This window comes from Cetorhinus maximus, chromosome 3 (assembly GCF_964194155.1).
Source record: "Cetorhinus maximus chromosome 3, sCetMax3.hap1.1, whole genome shotgun sequence".
NCBI classification, from domain to species: Eukaryota; Metazoa; Chordata; class Chondrichthyes; order Lamniformes; family Cetorhinidae; genus Cetorhinus; species Cetorhinus maximus.
The window spans coordinates 52,519,391-52,533,906 of record NC_135881.1 but is presented as its reverse complement, the minus strand read 5'-3'; the positions used below and the strand labels follow the sequence as shown (position 1 = coordinate 52,533,906).

The 14,516-nt window shown below is 41.8% G+C and overlaps 1 protein-coding gene across 12 annotated transcripts in view; it reads left to right on the top strand.

Moving 5' to 3' along the window:
• mllt10 (MLLT10 histone lysine methyltransferase DOT1L cofactor) overlaps positions 1-14,516 on the top strand; it is a 325,623-nt gene that overhangs the window by 274,935 nt on the left and 36,172 nt on the right. The gene's annotated exons all lie outside the window — the stretch shown is intronic.

The window sequence follows — 14,516 nt, the reverse complement described above, 5'->3', positions numbered from 1 at the left end:
TTATTTTCTTAAAGATTGCTTGCATTAGATTTTTTGAGTAAATATGAGGGATGTTCCCTGATTTGAAATGTATTAAATGGTGTTATTTAAGCAATCTGTCATTGCAAATACAGAATTCAGAAATTAACCAACATTCAGGGTTGGAATGGTGATAAGTTTTACTTCATTAAGAAAGAATGCACTGAGATTTCTATAGTTAAGCATTAACTACAATGAAATGTAGTGGTGACTCTTAGCCTGTCTTTTGGGTAAGTTGCGGTGCTTGGGGTTATGTTAGGTAACTTTGAAAATTATTTATGCTTGCAGTAACTGGATAAAGAATTTGCACTGTCAGTATTGGAGAAGCTGGCAACTGCAGATAAAACTGGGGGAGTGTCAAAAAATAAAAATAAATAAAATAAATCTTATAAACTAAGCCAGTGTATGTAGAAATTAATATTGGTAGTAATAATGGATGAACACTCAACATATCCATATGTTGTTTTCCTGCTTTTTTAATGCAGGTGTGAAGAGCTTGTTACAAAAATTAATACATCCGTTTTGAGCATGACAAAGAGTAATAGAGTCATTATGACAGCGAAGAAGGCCATTTTGACCATCCAGGCAATGCCTGTTCTCTGTAGCGCAATCCAATCAGCCCCATTCCCCCATTCTATCCCCATAGCACAGCAAGTTAATTACCCTCTCAAGTGCTCATCCAATTACCCTTTGAAATCATCGATTACCCCCATTTCTGCTACCCTTGTAGTCAGTAAGTTCCAGGTCATTACCACTTGCTGCGAGAAAATGTTCTCCTCACCTCCTACACGCTCCTCCCCACACCCCACCTCCCTGTATCTCTTGTGCATAACCTTAAATCTGTATCCCCTGGGTCCTTGTATGATCAGCTAGTATGAACAGCTTATCTTTGTCTACTTATCTAAACCTGGCATAATCTTGACCACCGTTATCAAATCTCCTCTCAACCTTATTTTCTCCAGCCAACTTCTCCAAACTAACTTTGTCGCTAAAACCCACTCTGGTAAAACTCCTTGACAAGCACTTAAGGAACCTTACAGCCTTCCTAAAGTGTGGTGACCAGAACTGGATGCAATACAATAGTTGATGCCTAGTCAGAGTTTTTTTTTTAAAGGTTCAGCATAACTTCGACAGTGGTTTTATGGTCATCGACAGTGGTTTCATGGTCATCATTACTGGGACTAGCTTTTTAATTCCAGATTTATTAACTGAATTCAATTTCCACCAGCTGCCACGGTGGGATTACAACCTAATGTCTCCAGAGTATTAGCCTGGGCATCTGGATTGCTAGTCCAGTGACATTACCACTATGGCACTGCCTCTCCATCTGCTACTTGTTTACCTATTCTTGTCCACCCTATCTATGTCCTGTTTCAGTTCATTGAGATTATCCTCACCTCCAAGTATGCTAACATTGGTATATTGTTGAAAATTTATTCCAGACTCTGTATTCCCACATCCAAGTTGTGTGACAGTGGTCTTGGCCTTGGGAAACACCACTATCTACCATTTTTAAAATTCATTCACGGGATATGGGCTTCGCTGGCAGGGCCAGCATTTATTGCCCATCCCTAGTTGCCCTTGAGAAGGTGGTGGTGAGCTGCCTTCTTGAACCGCTGCAGTCCATATGGTGTAGGTACACTCAAAGTGCTGTCAAGGAGGGAGTTCCAGGATTTTGACCCAGTGACAATGAAGGAACAGCGATATATTTCCAAGTCAGGATGGTGAGTGGCTTGGAGGGGAACTTCCAAGTGGCAGTGTTCCCATGTGCCTGTTGCCCTTGTCCTTCTGGATGGTAGCAGTCGTGGGTTGGATGGTGCTGTGTGTCTTGTTTTTTGTTTCAATAATGCACACAGGTCATCGACATTGTAGCTGAGGTAACTTTACTGATAACACATTTTCTGAACATAAATACACATCTGCAGTAAATGAATTCTATCAAGACAGATTCCAACATGTGCTATCTGACCTTCAATCCCCAGGTCAGGTGACCCCCTATCTAGTACAGAGTACCGTATAGTATCTAATACTGGAGTCCACTACCACAATCAACCACTCACGACATTTCCTTTTTTTCTTAAAAAAAAGTTTTATACAACTCAAGTACGCAAAGTCTCTTATCTATTCTTTCTCACTCTGTTTTGACCAGTCTGTTTTGTTTTTTACTCATCTCTGTATCTCTGGGTTTTTTTGCAATTCTTCCACTGGATGTTCTGAATGGTGACAGGTGATTTTGAAAGACAAGGGGCCTTCTCCAGCTCTGTGTCACTATCACCCCTAGGATAGTTTTCAGGACTCTCAGGCTTTGTTTGGTTATCTGTTGCTTTACTAGTGCATTCTGGTTTTTGACCTTCAGCTACACTTTCTGGTTCAGAGCAGGGTTGTGTTTCATTAGGTTTCCATAAGAATTTCTGGTTTCTCTGTAGTCCTGTAGTCCATTTGGCTTCTGCACTATGTAAGACCATGGTTCTCCTGTGAATCCTGTGACAACAGGATTCCAGATCACTTCATGCTGAATCCGCACTGTCTCCCATGTTCAAGTCGGGCGCCTCGATCAAAGTACTGTTTCTGTTTCTGCTGTCTCAGTTTGAGCCAGTCCTGCACACTGTAGCTCACTGGCTGTGGAAATAACAGTTGGGTTCAGTTGGAAGCCTAGTTCTTAATCTTCTCCCCATTGGGAGCTGTGCTGGAGATGATCCAATACCCTCTAATAGAGTGTTCCTGAAATCCAGCAGAGCCAGGTAAGGGTCTCCTCAGTCCGCCTTTTCCTTCTCTAACAGGTGCTTTAAGGTCTGTACGGCATTTGTGGTGGATATTTGGGACTTGACATAGTGTGGCAAAACTCCTTGTCCTGTGCAAATTTGCAAAACTCAGTGCCTGAGAATTGTGGACCATTATCTGAGATGAGCACCTCAGGTCTTCCGTGGAGAGCAAAAATTGATTTTAAATGATTTATTACAGTGACACTCTTGCTATCATTTCTCAGCAGCATAGACTCAAATAAACATCGAGTAATAGCCTACTGCTAGTAGGTACTCACTGTTATCAAATGTGAACAAGAGGGCCTCTCTGGAACACTATGTGGTTAAAGTTTTTTTTTGTCTCAGCTTATTGCACTTTTGGCACATTGCACACATTCACCATTTCCCTGATTTGTATTCCCATTCCAGGCCAATACATTACATCTCAAGCTCTTCTCCTGCATATTTCTATGCCTAGGTGGCTTTCATGTATGCGCTGCAGCATTTCTTTCCTCAGTGTTTCAGGAATTATAATCTTTTCTCCCTTGAAAACTATTCCTTCTGCTACATGAAGTTCCTCACTAAAGTTCCAGTACTCTTGTACAGCAGAAGGGCCTCTTCTCCTATGTGTGGGCCAGCCAGTTTGCACAATCTGATGCAGTTTTCTTAGGGTGACGTCGTTCTTGGTTGCTTCCATGATCTCATCCAGTTTGATTACAGCCACAGATAAGTTCTTTGTCAGCACTTGAACCTGTGCTTCCATTTCTTTATCCTCTTCCTCCGTGATGGGTAGGTATGCACGTGACAGAGTGTCTGCGATGTACATTGCCTTGCCTAGTTTGTATTTAACTCTGACCTGGTACTTCTGCAGATGCGTTAGTAATCTTTGGATTCTTGGTGGTGCACAGTTCAGGGGCTTTTTAAGTATAGCTTCCAAAAGCTTTTGAACAGACTCTACCTCCACGTCTTTGCCATAGACAAACTGGTGGAAGTGTTCTAGGCCAAACACAATTGCTAGCATGGCTTTCTCTATTTGGGCATACCACTGCTGTGTTTCAGTCATTGCCTTTGAAGCGTATGCTACTGGTGCCTCATTTTGGCTCTTAGGCCAGTCTTTGAAGCATCCACTGAGACCTTGACTGGCTGACTGATATCGTAATACTTTAACACTGATGCCTGGGTCAATATTCCTTTCAGACTGGTCAAAGCTTCCTGGTGACTTTGTTCCCCGTGCCATTCCACATCATTTTGTAGAAGCTTTCTGTGAGGTGCTATCAAGCCTGACATGTTAGGAATGAATTTCCAAAGATAGGTCACCATTCCCAAAAACTTCTCCAAGTCTTTCTTGCATTCTAGGAGTGGCATGTTCACGACTGCTTCAGTTTAATTCGGGTCCGGTTTCAGCCCCTCACTTGTTAGCACATGTCCCAAGTACTTGATTTCATGAAGACCTATTTTGCACTTTTCCTCTTTCAACTTGAGGTTCCTTTCTCTAGTTCTGGCCAGCACCTGCCTCAGTCTATGTTCGTATTCTTCTCATGAGGCTCCCCAGACCAGCACATCGTCGATATACCTTCAACCCTTCAAACAGCTACTTCACTGTTCTGTGGAACACCTCCAGGGATGAATTAATACCAAAAAGTAAGTGTAAAAACCTGTATCGCCCGTATGGTGTGTTGAAGGTACAGATCATCCAGCTTGACCTGTCAGAAGCCTGAACTCTCATTCAAGACTGAATAGCATTTAACATCAGCTAACTTTTATGTGACCTCTTTTACCGTGGGCAGCTGGTAATGCTTTCTTTGTACTGCCTTGTTTAGGTCGCTGGGATCCAGACAGACTCGCAGATTCCCACCTGATCTGTCTACAGTTACAATTGGATTATTTTGTCGGTCCTTCAATTTTCTTGATGATGTGAAGTTTTTTTGTTCTGTCCCAACTCTGCTTTCAGTTGGTCTCAGCATTACTGGTGTCTTCCTGGGCGGGTGTATTTGGGGTGTCACAGTTTCGTCAATTTTGATGGTGTGTTCTCCTTTTAGACAACCAATACCCTGGAATACATCTTTATACTCCCTCAGGATGTCATCAATGGTGACAGTCATTATTCTCTTGATTAGCTTCAGATTTTCACAAGCTTTGATTCCAAGAATGGGTTTTGCATCAGTTTTCACCACTATGAATGGAAGTGCTTGAGACTTTTTTGTTGTTCACTTTAAGTGTGCACTTGCCTTCTACTGCAATTTTTTCACGTATATAAGTAGGCAGCTTCACTTTTGTTTGAGTTAGCTGTTTTTCTTTGCTTATCTTACGGTACAGGCTTATGGGAATGACGTTTGCTTGTGCACCTGTGTCAAGTTTGAAACTCACCATCATTCACCAATTTTTAAATCAACCTTCCATTCGTCTTGTTTGGAATCTGTTGTTACTGCGCCAACGAAAAGTTGCGTTTCAGTGTCTCTCAATCGTGTGTGCTTTCTTCATTTTACAAATCTTAGCGAAGTGATTTAGTTTATCACAGTTCCTACACTGCTGTGTGCAGGCTGGACAACTACGTGGTAAGTGCCCGTTCCGCATTGGCTGCATTTAAATGTTTTAATGGCAGTTTTGTTCTTTTTACATTCGGACTGTCTATTTGATCTTTCCTTGGGCTGTTTCTGTTTAACTGCATCTAACTGCTTGACTGCGTGCGACTTATCTTCTGCCATCTGCTTAATCTAGCATTTCATTGTTTCTGCTGCTTTGCAGATAGTTATTGCTTTCTCCAGCTTGAGGTCAACTCTCAGAAGCCATTCTCTCAGAGTGTCAATTGCGATTCCGCAAATTATTCTTGGATGAGTGATTCTTCAAACTCTTCAAATTCACATGATTTAGCTCATTTTCTCAGCTTAGCTACATACTGACCAATGTTGTCACTGCCTTGTGTGCATGTAAAAAAATTTGTATCTTTCATATGTGATGTAGGCTGCATATAGGCTGCAGTAGGCTTCAAATTTTTCCATTATTTCTTTCAAGTCATTTTGTTTCTCATCACTTTCAAACAAGAATGTGTTATAGACTTCTAGAGCTGCTTCCCCTGCTATATGAAGAAAGGCAGAAGACTGTACCTGAGGGTCTTTTTTTTTATCATTGCCCATCGCTGTGAGTTACAGCTTGAATTGCTACTGGAGCCACATCCAGTTTTTGGCGAGATTGCCTTCCAAACTGAGCTCATCCGGTGGTTTCAGAAACTCCATTGTTGCATTTAGTTTAATTCTGACACCTTGTCTTGATTTTTGTTTCAATGATGCACACAGGCCGTCGACATTTTAGCTTAGTTAACTTTATTGATAACACATTTTCTTAACATAAACGGATACCTGCAATAACTGAATTCTATTGAGACAGGTTCCAACATGTGCTATCTGACCTTCAGTCCCCAAGTCCCTTGAATCCCCAAGTGACCGCCTATCTAGTGCGGAGTACGCAGAGCATCTAATACTGGAGGTCACTACTGCAATCAGCTATTATCATGGGACTGTCTAAAAAGCCTTGGTAAATTGCTGCAGTGCATCTTATAGATGGTACAAACTGTTGCCACTATGCGTCGGTGGTGGAGGGAATGAATGTTTGAGGATGGAGTTCCAATAAAGCAGGCTGTTTTGTCCTGGATGGTGTCAAGCTTCTTGAGTGTTATTGGAGCTTCACTCTTCCAGGCAAATGGAGTGTATTCCATCACACTCCTGACCTGGGCCTTGTAAATGGCAGACAGGCTTTGGGGAGTCAGGAGGTGAGTTACTTGCTGCAGGATTCCTAGCCTCTGACCTATTCTTATAGCCACAGTATTGATATGGCTAGTCCAGTTTAGTTTCTAGTCAATGGTAAACCCCCCCTTCCCCCTCAGGATGTTGATAGTGGGAGATTCAGTGATGGTAATGCCATCAAAGGTCATGGGGCGATGGTTATTTTTGTTTTGTTGGAGATGGTCATTGCCTGGCACTTGTGTAGCATGAATTTTACTTGCCACTTGTCCTGGATATTGTCCAGGTCTTGCTGCATTTGGATATAGAGAGCTTCAGTACCTGAGGAGTTGTGAATGGTTCCGAACATTGTTCAGTCATCAGCAAACATCCCCATTTCTGACCTTATGATGGAAGGAAGGTTATTGATGAAGCAGCTGAAGATATGGGTCCAAGGACACAACCCTTGGGAACTCCTGCAGTGATGTCCTGGAGCTGAGATGATTGACCTTCCAACAACCGCAACCACCTTCCTTTGTGCTAGGTATGACTCCAACCAGTGGTGGGTTTCTCCCCTGATTCCCATTGATTCCAGTTTTGCTAGGGCTCCTTGATGCCAGACTTGGTCTTGATGTCAAGGGCAGTCACTCTCACCTCACCTCGGGAGTTCAGCTCTTTTGTCCATGTTTGAACCAAGACTGTAATGAGATCAGGAGCTGAGTGGATCTGGCGGAACCCAAACTGACATCAGTGAGCAGGTTATTGCTAAGCAAGTGCCCCATGATAGCACTGTTGATGGCCCCTTCCATCACTTTACTGATGATCAAGAGTAGACTGATGGAGCAGTAATTGGCCGGCTTGGATTTGCCCTGCTTTTTGTGCACAGGACATATCTGGGCAATTTTTCCGCCTTGCTGGGTAAACGCGAGTGTTGCAGCTGGACTTGAACGGCTTGCTAGGGGCATGGCAAGTGCTGGAGTACAAGTCTTCAGTACTATTGCTGGAATATTGTCAGTATCCAGTGCTTTCAGCCCTTTCTTGATATCACCTGAATCGAATTGGCTGAAGACTGGCATCTGTGCTGCTGGAGACTTTCGGAGGAAACCGAGATGGATCATCCACTCGGCACTTCTAGCTGAAGACTATTGTGAATGCTTCAGCCTTATCTTTTGCACTGATGTTCTGGGCTCCCCCATCATTGAAGATAGGGATATTTGTGGAGCAGGCTCTTCCAGTGAGTTGTTTAATTATCCTCCACCATTCACGACTTGATGTGGCAGGACTGCAGAGCTTAGATCTGATCCGTTGATTGTGGAATTGCTTAGCTCCGTCCATTGCTTGCTGCCTATACTGTTTGGCATGCAAGTATTCCTGTGTTGTAACTTCACCAGGCTGACACGTCATTTTTAGGTATGAGTGATGCTGCTCCTGGGATGCCCTCCTGCACTCTTCATTGAACTTGGGTTGATCCCCTAGATTGGTGGTGATGGTAGTTTGTGGGATATGCCGAGCCATGAAGTTACAGATTGTGGTTGAGTATAATTCTGCTGCTGATGATGGCTCACAGCGCCTCATGGTTGCCCAGTCTTGAGTTGCTAGGTCTATTCAAAATATATCCCCTTTAGCACAGTGGTAATGCCACACAACACGAAGGAGGGTATCTTCAATGTGAACACAGGACTGTGCAGTGGTCACTCCTACCAATTCTGTTATGGACAGATGCATCTGCAGCGGGCAGATTGATGAGGACAAGGCCAAGTAGATTTTTTCTTATTGGGTCCCTCACCACCTGCCACAGATCCACTTAACAGCTACATCCTTTAGGTCTCGGCCAGTTCGGCCTGTGGTGGTGCTACCAAGCCACTCTTGGTGATTGGCGTTGAAGTCCCACACACAATGCACATTCTACACCCTTTCCCCCTCAGTGCTGCGTCCGAGTGGTGTTCAACATGGAGGAGTACTGATGATCAGCTGAGGGGGATGGTAACTGGTAATCAGCAGGAGGTTTCCTTGCCCATGTTTGATCTGATGCCGTGAGACTTCATGGGGTACAGAGTCGATGTTACGGGCTCCCAGGCCAAATCCCTTCCGATTGTATACCACTGTGTCACCACCTCTGTTGGGTCTGTCCTGCTGGTGGGACATTATACATTAGGTATGATTCCGTGAGCATGACTGTCTCAGGCTGTTGCTTGACTAGTCTGTGAGACTTTTCTCCCAATTTTGGTTCAAGCCCCCAGATATTAGTAAGGACGACTTTGCACTGTCGACAGGGCTATGTTTTCCATTGTTGATCCACTGCCTAGATCAATGCTGGGTGCTCCATCCTTTCTATTCTTATTGACTTTGTAGTGGTTTGGTACAACTGCGTGGCTTGCTAGTCCATTTTAGAGGGCATTTAAGAGCCAACCACATTGCAGTGAATCTGGAGCCGTAGAGGTCTACAGCACAGAAAAAGGCCCTTTGGCCCATCGAGTCCGCGCTGGTCAAACAAGTACCTAACTATTCTAATCCCATTTTTCAGCACTAGGCCCATAGCCTTGTATGCCATGGCATCGCAAGTGCACACCCAAATACTACTTAAATGTTGTGAGGGTTTCTGCCTCTACCACCCTTTCAGGCAGTGAGTTCCAGATTCCCACCACCCTCTGGGTGAAAAAATTCTTCCTCACATACCCTCTAAACCTCCTATCCTTTACCTTAAACCTATGCCCCCTGGTTATTGATCCCTCCACCAAGGGGAAAAGTTCCTTCCTGTCTACCCTATCAATGCCCCTCATGTTTACTTTGGATTTCTCTCTCTGCTGTAAAAGTGATGGTTGAAGGTTGAGAATAAAATGAGCTTATGGCAAACCTGTTACTGGCTGAGTTTTTCTAGCGTTTTCTGTTTTTATTTCTGTTACCAGCTGCGCTTTGCCTGAATTGCCTGTTTCTGCATGCCAGTGTTTGTAAAGCTATTCATTGTTTGTCAACTTTTGCTAATTTCCTAAGCTAGAATGCACCAGGTTTTCACAGTTCCATGGGCTGGGGATTCCGTAAACCTAAAGAAAATAATTAGCTGACACCGTGGTGGAATTCCACATTTATTCTTTGTAGACGTCTCCATGCTGTTAGACATTATAATATATTTGGTAATTCCACCCATGCATTATTTCTCTAATGCACTCTTGGCCTTGACTCTGATCCCTATGCCAGGATATACTGTTTGTGTTCGAGCTACAAAATGAGTACCTCAGCTCAACAGTTGGTTAATGTAGAAGGTACATTGGTAAATTTTCCAAGTTGAGACACGATGCATGCCCATTGTTATCCTTTAGCTCCGCAACAGTTTGAAGATCAATTTTCTGATCTCTGTCTTGAAAACTCTAATCTTGCTGTTAATCAAAAGGAACCTTCTCAAGTGGAATTTGAGATTTCAAACCCCCTTGGAACAGGCATTTTGTTGATGTTATAGCTATTGAAAATAAGAGGTTACAACTTTTAAAGGTCAAGTGTCACATTAATTCCTAAAAATTGCCATGGCTTTTCTATAATTTGCTAATGAAGTACACAATACCAAAATGAGAAAATTACCTAACTAATCTCAATTGCTCGCATCATCCTTAAATTGTGTCTTTCTGTCATCAATAAACTGTCAGTAGATGAACATCTCTTAACCTCAATTTATTTAAATAAACCTGATGTGAGCCTGTTGTAATACAATCTCTATAATTATTTTATGAATCAAATTACTGTGTTACAAATCTGATGAGAAATTTTAGTTAATGAATAATATCTTTTTTGCAATAAGTGCACAGTTGCTCCAACTTCATTAATCCAGCTGTGAAATGGACTACTATAATTGAGAGTGGAGACAACAAAAATTTACTTTCAGATGTAAAGAACATGTCTGTTGGACTGTGGAGTAAAATTACAATGGCTGCAGTTTGAAGGACATGTCTACTGGAGCAGTGTAAGGGATATACAATGTTGCTGTCTTGGAACAGTGTGTGCCATGAAAGACAGGGTGGTGCTGAGGAGGAGCCTGGTTTAATGGGGAACTGCCTGTCAACAACATTTTAATTGGCTCCTGACCAGGTGACCAGGATTTGTGTGAGAGCAGTGCAGCAGAATAGCTACTAGCTTGAAAGGAAAAAGATCTAAAACCCCCCCCTCTCCTGCATGTGTAAGATTCCAGTAATTCTACATTAATTGCTAGCTGGTAATTTCTCCTCATACCTCTATAACCTGCTCTCTCTCTGAAAACCCCTGTCAAGAGGCAAAGGGGAAAATCACCGTTAGAGACCTTGAAAGGCAAGTGCTCAACCAGTGAACTAAAGACTGAAAGTGCTGGAAGACCATCTTGTGTCATTAACAAAGAATTGAAAGGAATTTGGGAGACATCGATCAAAATCAACCCATCGAATCGTGTGCTCCAGAATTGGTGCTGTTGAACTGTTTTATCCTGCCCTTAAAATCCATGTTTTTGTGTATCCTATGTATCTTGTGTGTGTGTGTGTAGGGATTTAAGAAGGGCTAGAGTTTAGGTATAGAGTTAGAAATTAGCAGTTCATATTTCTTTCTTTTGCCGCTGGTTAACAACAGTTTGTTCAATAAACAGTTATTTACTGATTAAGTTTACAAACCTGGTGCTCGTATTCTGTTAACCTAAATTTGGGTTGATCAAACTTTTTCACATTTGTCGCGACTCAGAGAGCAGTGGGGCTTGAAATTGCAGTGCACTATCCCCAGTGAGTCGTGACACAGGCACAATGCACTTCCAACTTCTTGTGAACTGTATTATCGAGATTTCTAAGGTGAAATATGCCTCAAAACAACAAAAAAGGTGTGCATGGAACATTTCACAGTGATGATTTACTTAGTGTCAATGATCTGAAGGGCCTCAACAAAAATGAGAGTTACGCAACTTATTAAGGTCACAAAGTAAGGCATGAATATTGTAAAGCATTGAAATGCCATCTGAGTGACTGCTGTTCTGTTAGAGGTGCCATCTTTCAAATGAGATGTTGAAATGAGACCTCATCTGCCTCCCTCAGGTGAATATTAAAGATTCTATGACGCTATTTTGTAGAAGAACAGGGAAGTTTTTCCCTGTGTCCTGGCCAATATTTATCGCTTAATCAACATCACTATGTCTAGGCTATCTGGTTGTTGTCACTTTCTGTTTGTGGGACCTTATTTCATGTTGGTTATATGTGCAGAAGAGAAATTTGTACAAAATATGTAAACAAAGAAAAGCCTTATTAGGGCAAAACAACGTTCAGAATTGAGGAAATAAGATGTACGAATAATTGTACATGGCATGGGGAAAACATATTACAGGGAACAAATCCCATGGCCAGTTTGGGCTGTCTTGATCCCCACTGCTCTTATGTTTGCAGGAAAGATTGTCATATAATTGGAGGGTTCAGGGTGGAACAGGCAGTGGACTGCGAGACCATACATTGCAGTTCCATATGATGAAGCTCTTCAACAGGGAGAGCTTGAAGAGCGTGGGGTTAGTGGCACTTGGGGGACAGCATTGGACTTCTGGTATGTACCTTGCCATTTGGATTATATTCCATGATTTGCATGATATGTAGCGTGATAATGTCCCATACATTAATCGAGGTCAGACAAATAAAAAAGTATACAATAATAGTCTGATGTCTGATCGTGTTTATTTACTCTTAATATATTATCTACTCTATTCACAGACCAAGGACGTATACCCTGTCACCTTCCTACAGAAACTGAAGAGCAACACTCACCACAGTACCAAGCAGTCACTAACACAGATACGCAAAAACTCTGGGAAAAGATATCATGAACATTGAGCTGGAAACAGAGCACTAATGAGGAAGGATAGCAATGGTTTATTTGGAACAAAGATCCATTGTATATTGTGCCCCCAGTGAATAATCTGGGGACATGGGGCATGTTCCTGTATGAACCTCTATTTTTAAAAAAAGGTCACTTGTTGGACATGACATAAAAGGTGGCCTGGACAACTGATTGGTGATTCCATGATTTTATTGTTCATTTTCTGTTTCTAGCCCACAGATTCCTACATTTATTCAGTTCAATTTTCCAATTTGAATTTGAACTTTCAACCTCTGGGTTGCTGTCCTGTAACTTATTCATTGGGCCACCATGCCCTGAAGATAATTTTAGACTAGGTATCATAATTGTGATAAGACTCCTGGGTGAGCCTGAGCTGTTTCATGCTGCTCACCCATCATGCTTAGGTAGAAGTGCTGCCTGGGTTAGTATCTACTGATTTGTGTCTTCTAAGTCCTCTGAGATGCAGGGCAGGAAAAAAATTCTCTTGTCCTGTTTTGCCATTACAGTAGTGGAATTTAAAAATGTTCCTATTTGTCCAATTTGGCAACAGCACACCTAGCAAATTTACTTTTCAGCTGTGACTGGAATGATGGACAAGCAAAATTCACAATTTTTCTCTCCGTTTCATAAATGTATCTTACTCCATCTTTGCAAGGATAGAGCAAAAATATGCTAAGCACATAATTAGCCTGTTAATGCTTTCTCTCTCCATTTCACACTTTTTACTTGTGTAATTTTTCAAAATTTCTGTCCTATTACGATTCGGTTGAAGACAATGAGTTAGTTTTGACATCTTTTAGCAATGACCATGACCGCAAGTTTAAAAGTCTAACTTTGATAGCCACTTAGCATAGTTTTAATTTCTTTGTGAAGCATTATTGCTTTAATCTCAGCAGCAGACGATATGCAGTTCAGGTGACAAGTCTTAAAAGCAGTTTTGGGTGCAAATTAAAAGGCATTAAAGATCTAGAAGATCTGAGCTATGAGGTTGAAAGATGTTTACCTACTTTGGTAATTTTGTTACCCTTTCTTTAAAAAAAATAAATAAACCTTGTTCCTCCTTTGACTAAGTTTTTATTCTACTGTTTTTCTCTGATCTTTGAGACCTCCACATTTGTTGCCCTCAAGTGAAAAGCTTAATGCAACTTTGAATGAGTCACTCAGAGATGCACAGACCTGGCATTTTACCTAAACTTGTTGTTCTAAATTGCCTTTTCTCCTTTTCCTTCAATTTCACATATATTTTGTAGCTGATTAACTCTTAATCCAACCAACCAGTGGTTTGAGGACAGCTGCCACGTTGGGGAGGGAGCTGACTTGTTTTTATTGCCACCCCTGTTGTGATTAACCAGTAGCTACAATTGAGAACTTAATCTTTGGTTATTAGTCCACTGCACAGCCTTCATTATATCAAATAGTTATCATGGGTCATCCTCTTATGATGGATACAAAAAGTAAAATACTGTGGCTATAGGTCCTTAATCATCATCATAAGGTAGAACAGAGTAACTATAGGCCCATTAACTTGATAGTAATGGGTAAGATGCTCATGGGAATCATTAGGGATGCAGTATATGACCACTTAGACAGAGAAGGCCATATCAGGGATACTCAACATGACTTCCTTTAAAAAAGGTTGTGTCGCATCAATTTAAATTTCTTGAAGAAGTCACCAGGTTAGTGGATGAGTGTAACCCATTAGGCACTGTCTATGTGGACTTTCCAGAAAGCTTTTGATCAGGTATTGGAGACTTCGCTAAAGGATCGAATCTTGTGGAATTAGCGGTAATGTGCTACAGTGAATTTAGGATTAATCATAGGTAAAAAATGATCTCCCAGTCAATGGATCAGATCAAAGCTCTGCAGCCTTGCCACATCCAGTTGTGAATGGTGCTGGGCAATTAAGATACTTAGAAGGAGAATGACGAGGCCTCACAAACACCCTGTCTTCAACAATGGCAATGCAAAATACCTACGTACGTCCAGAACTACTTGCACCGCTAGAGCCCAGTCACGTTGTTTTTGTAAAGCTTGAACAGCTAACATCTACCTAAAATTGTGGAATCTAGATATGCCTTATTCACAGAAATGCAGGAGAATTCACCTTGCCAATGACCATCCTGCTACTGTGGAATTTGAACTTCTTTCCAAGAATGAGAGAAACTCTAATTAATTCTAATTCTATACTTGCATTAGAGTCAATTGCACATTGTATATC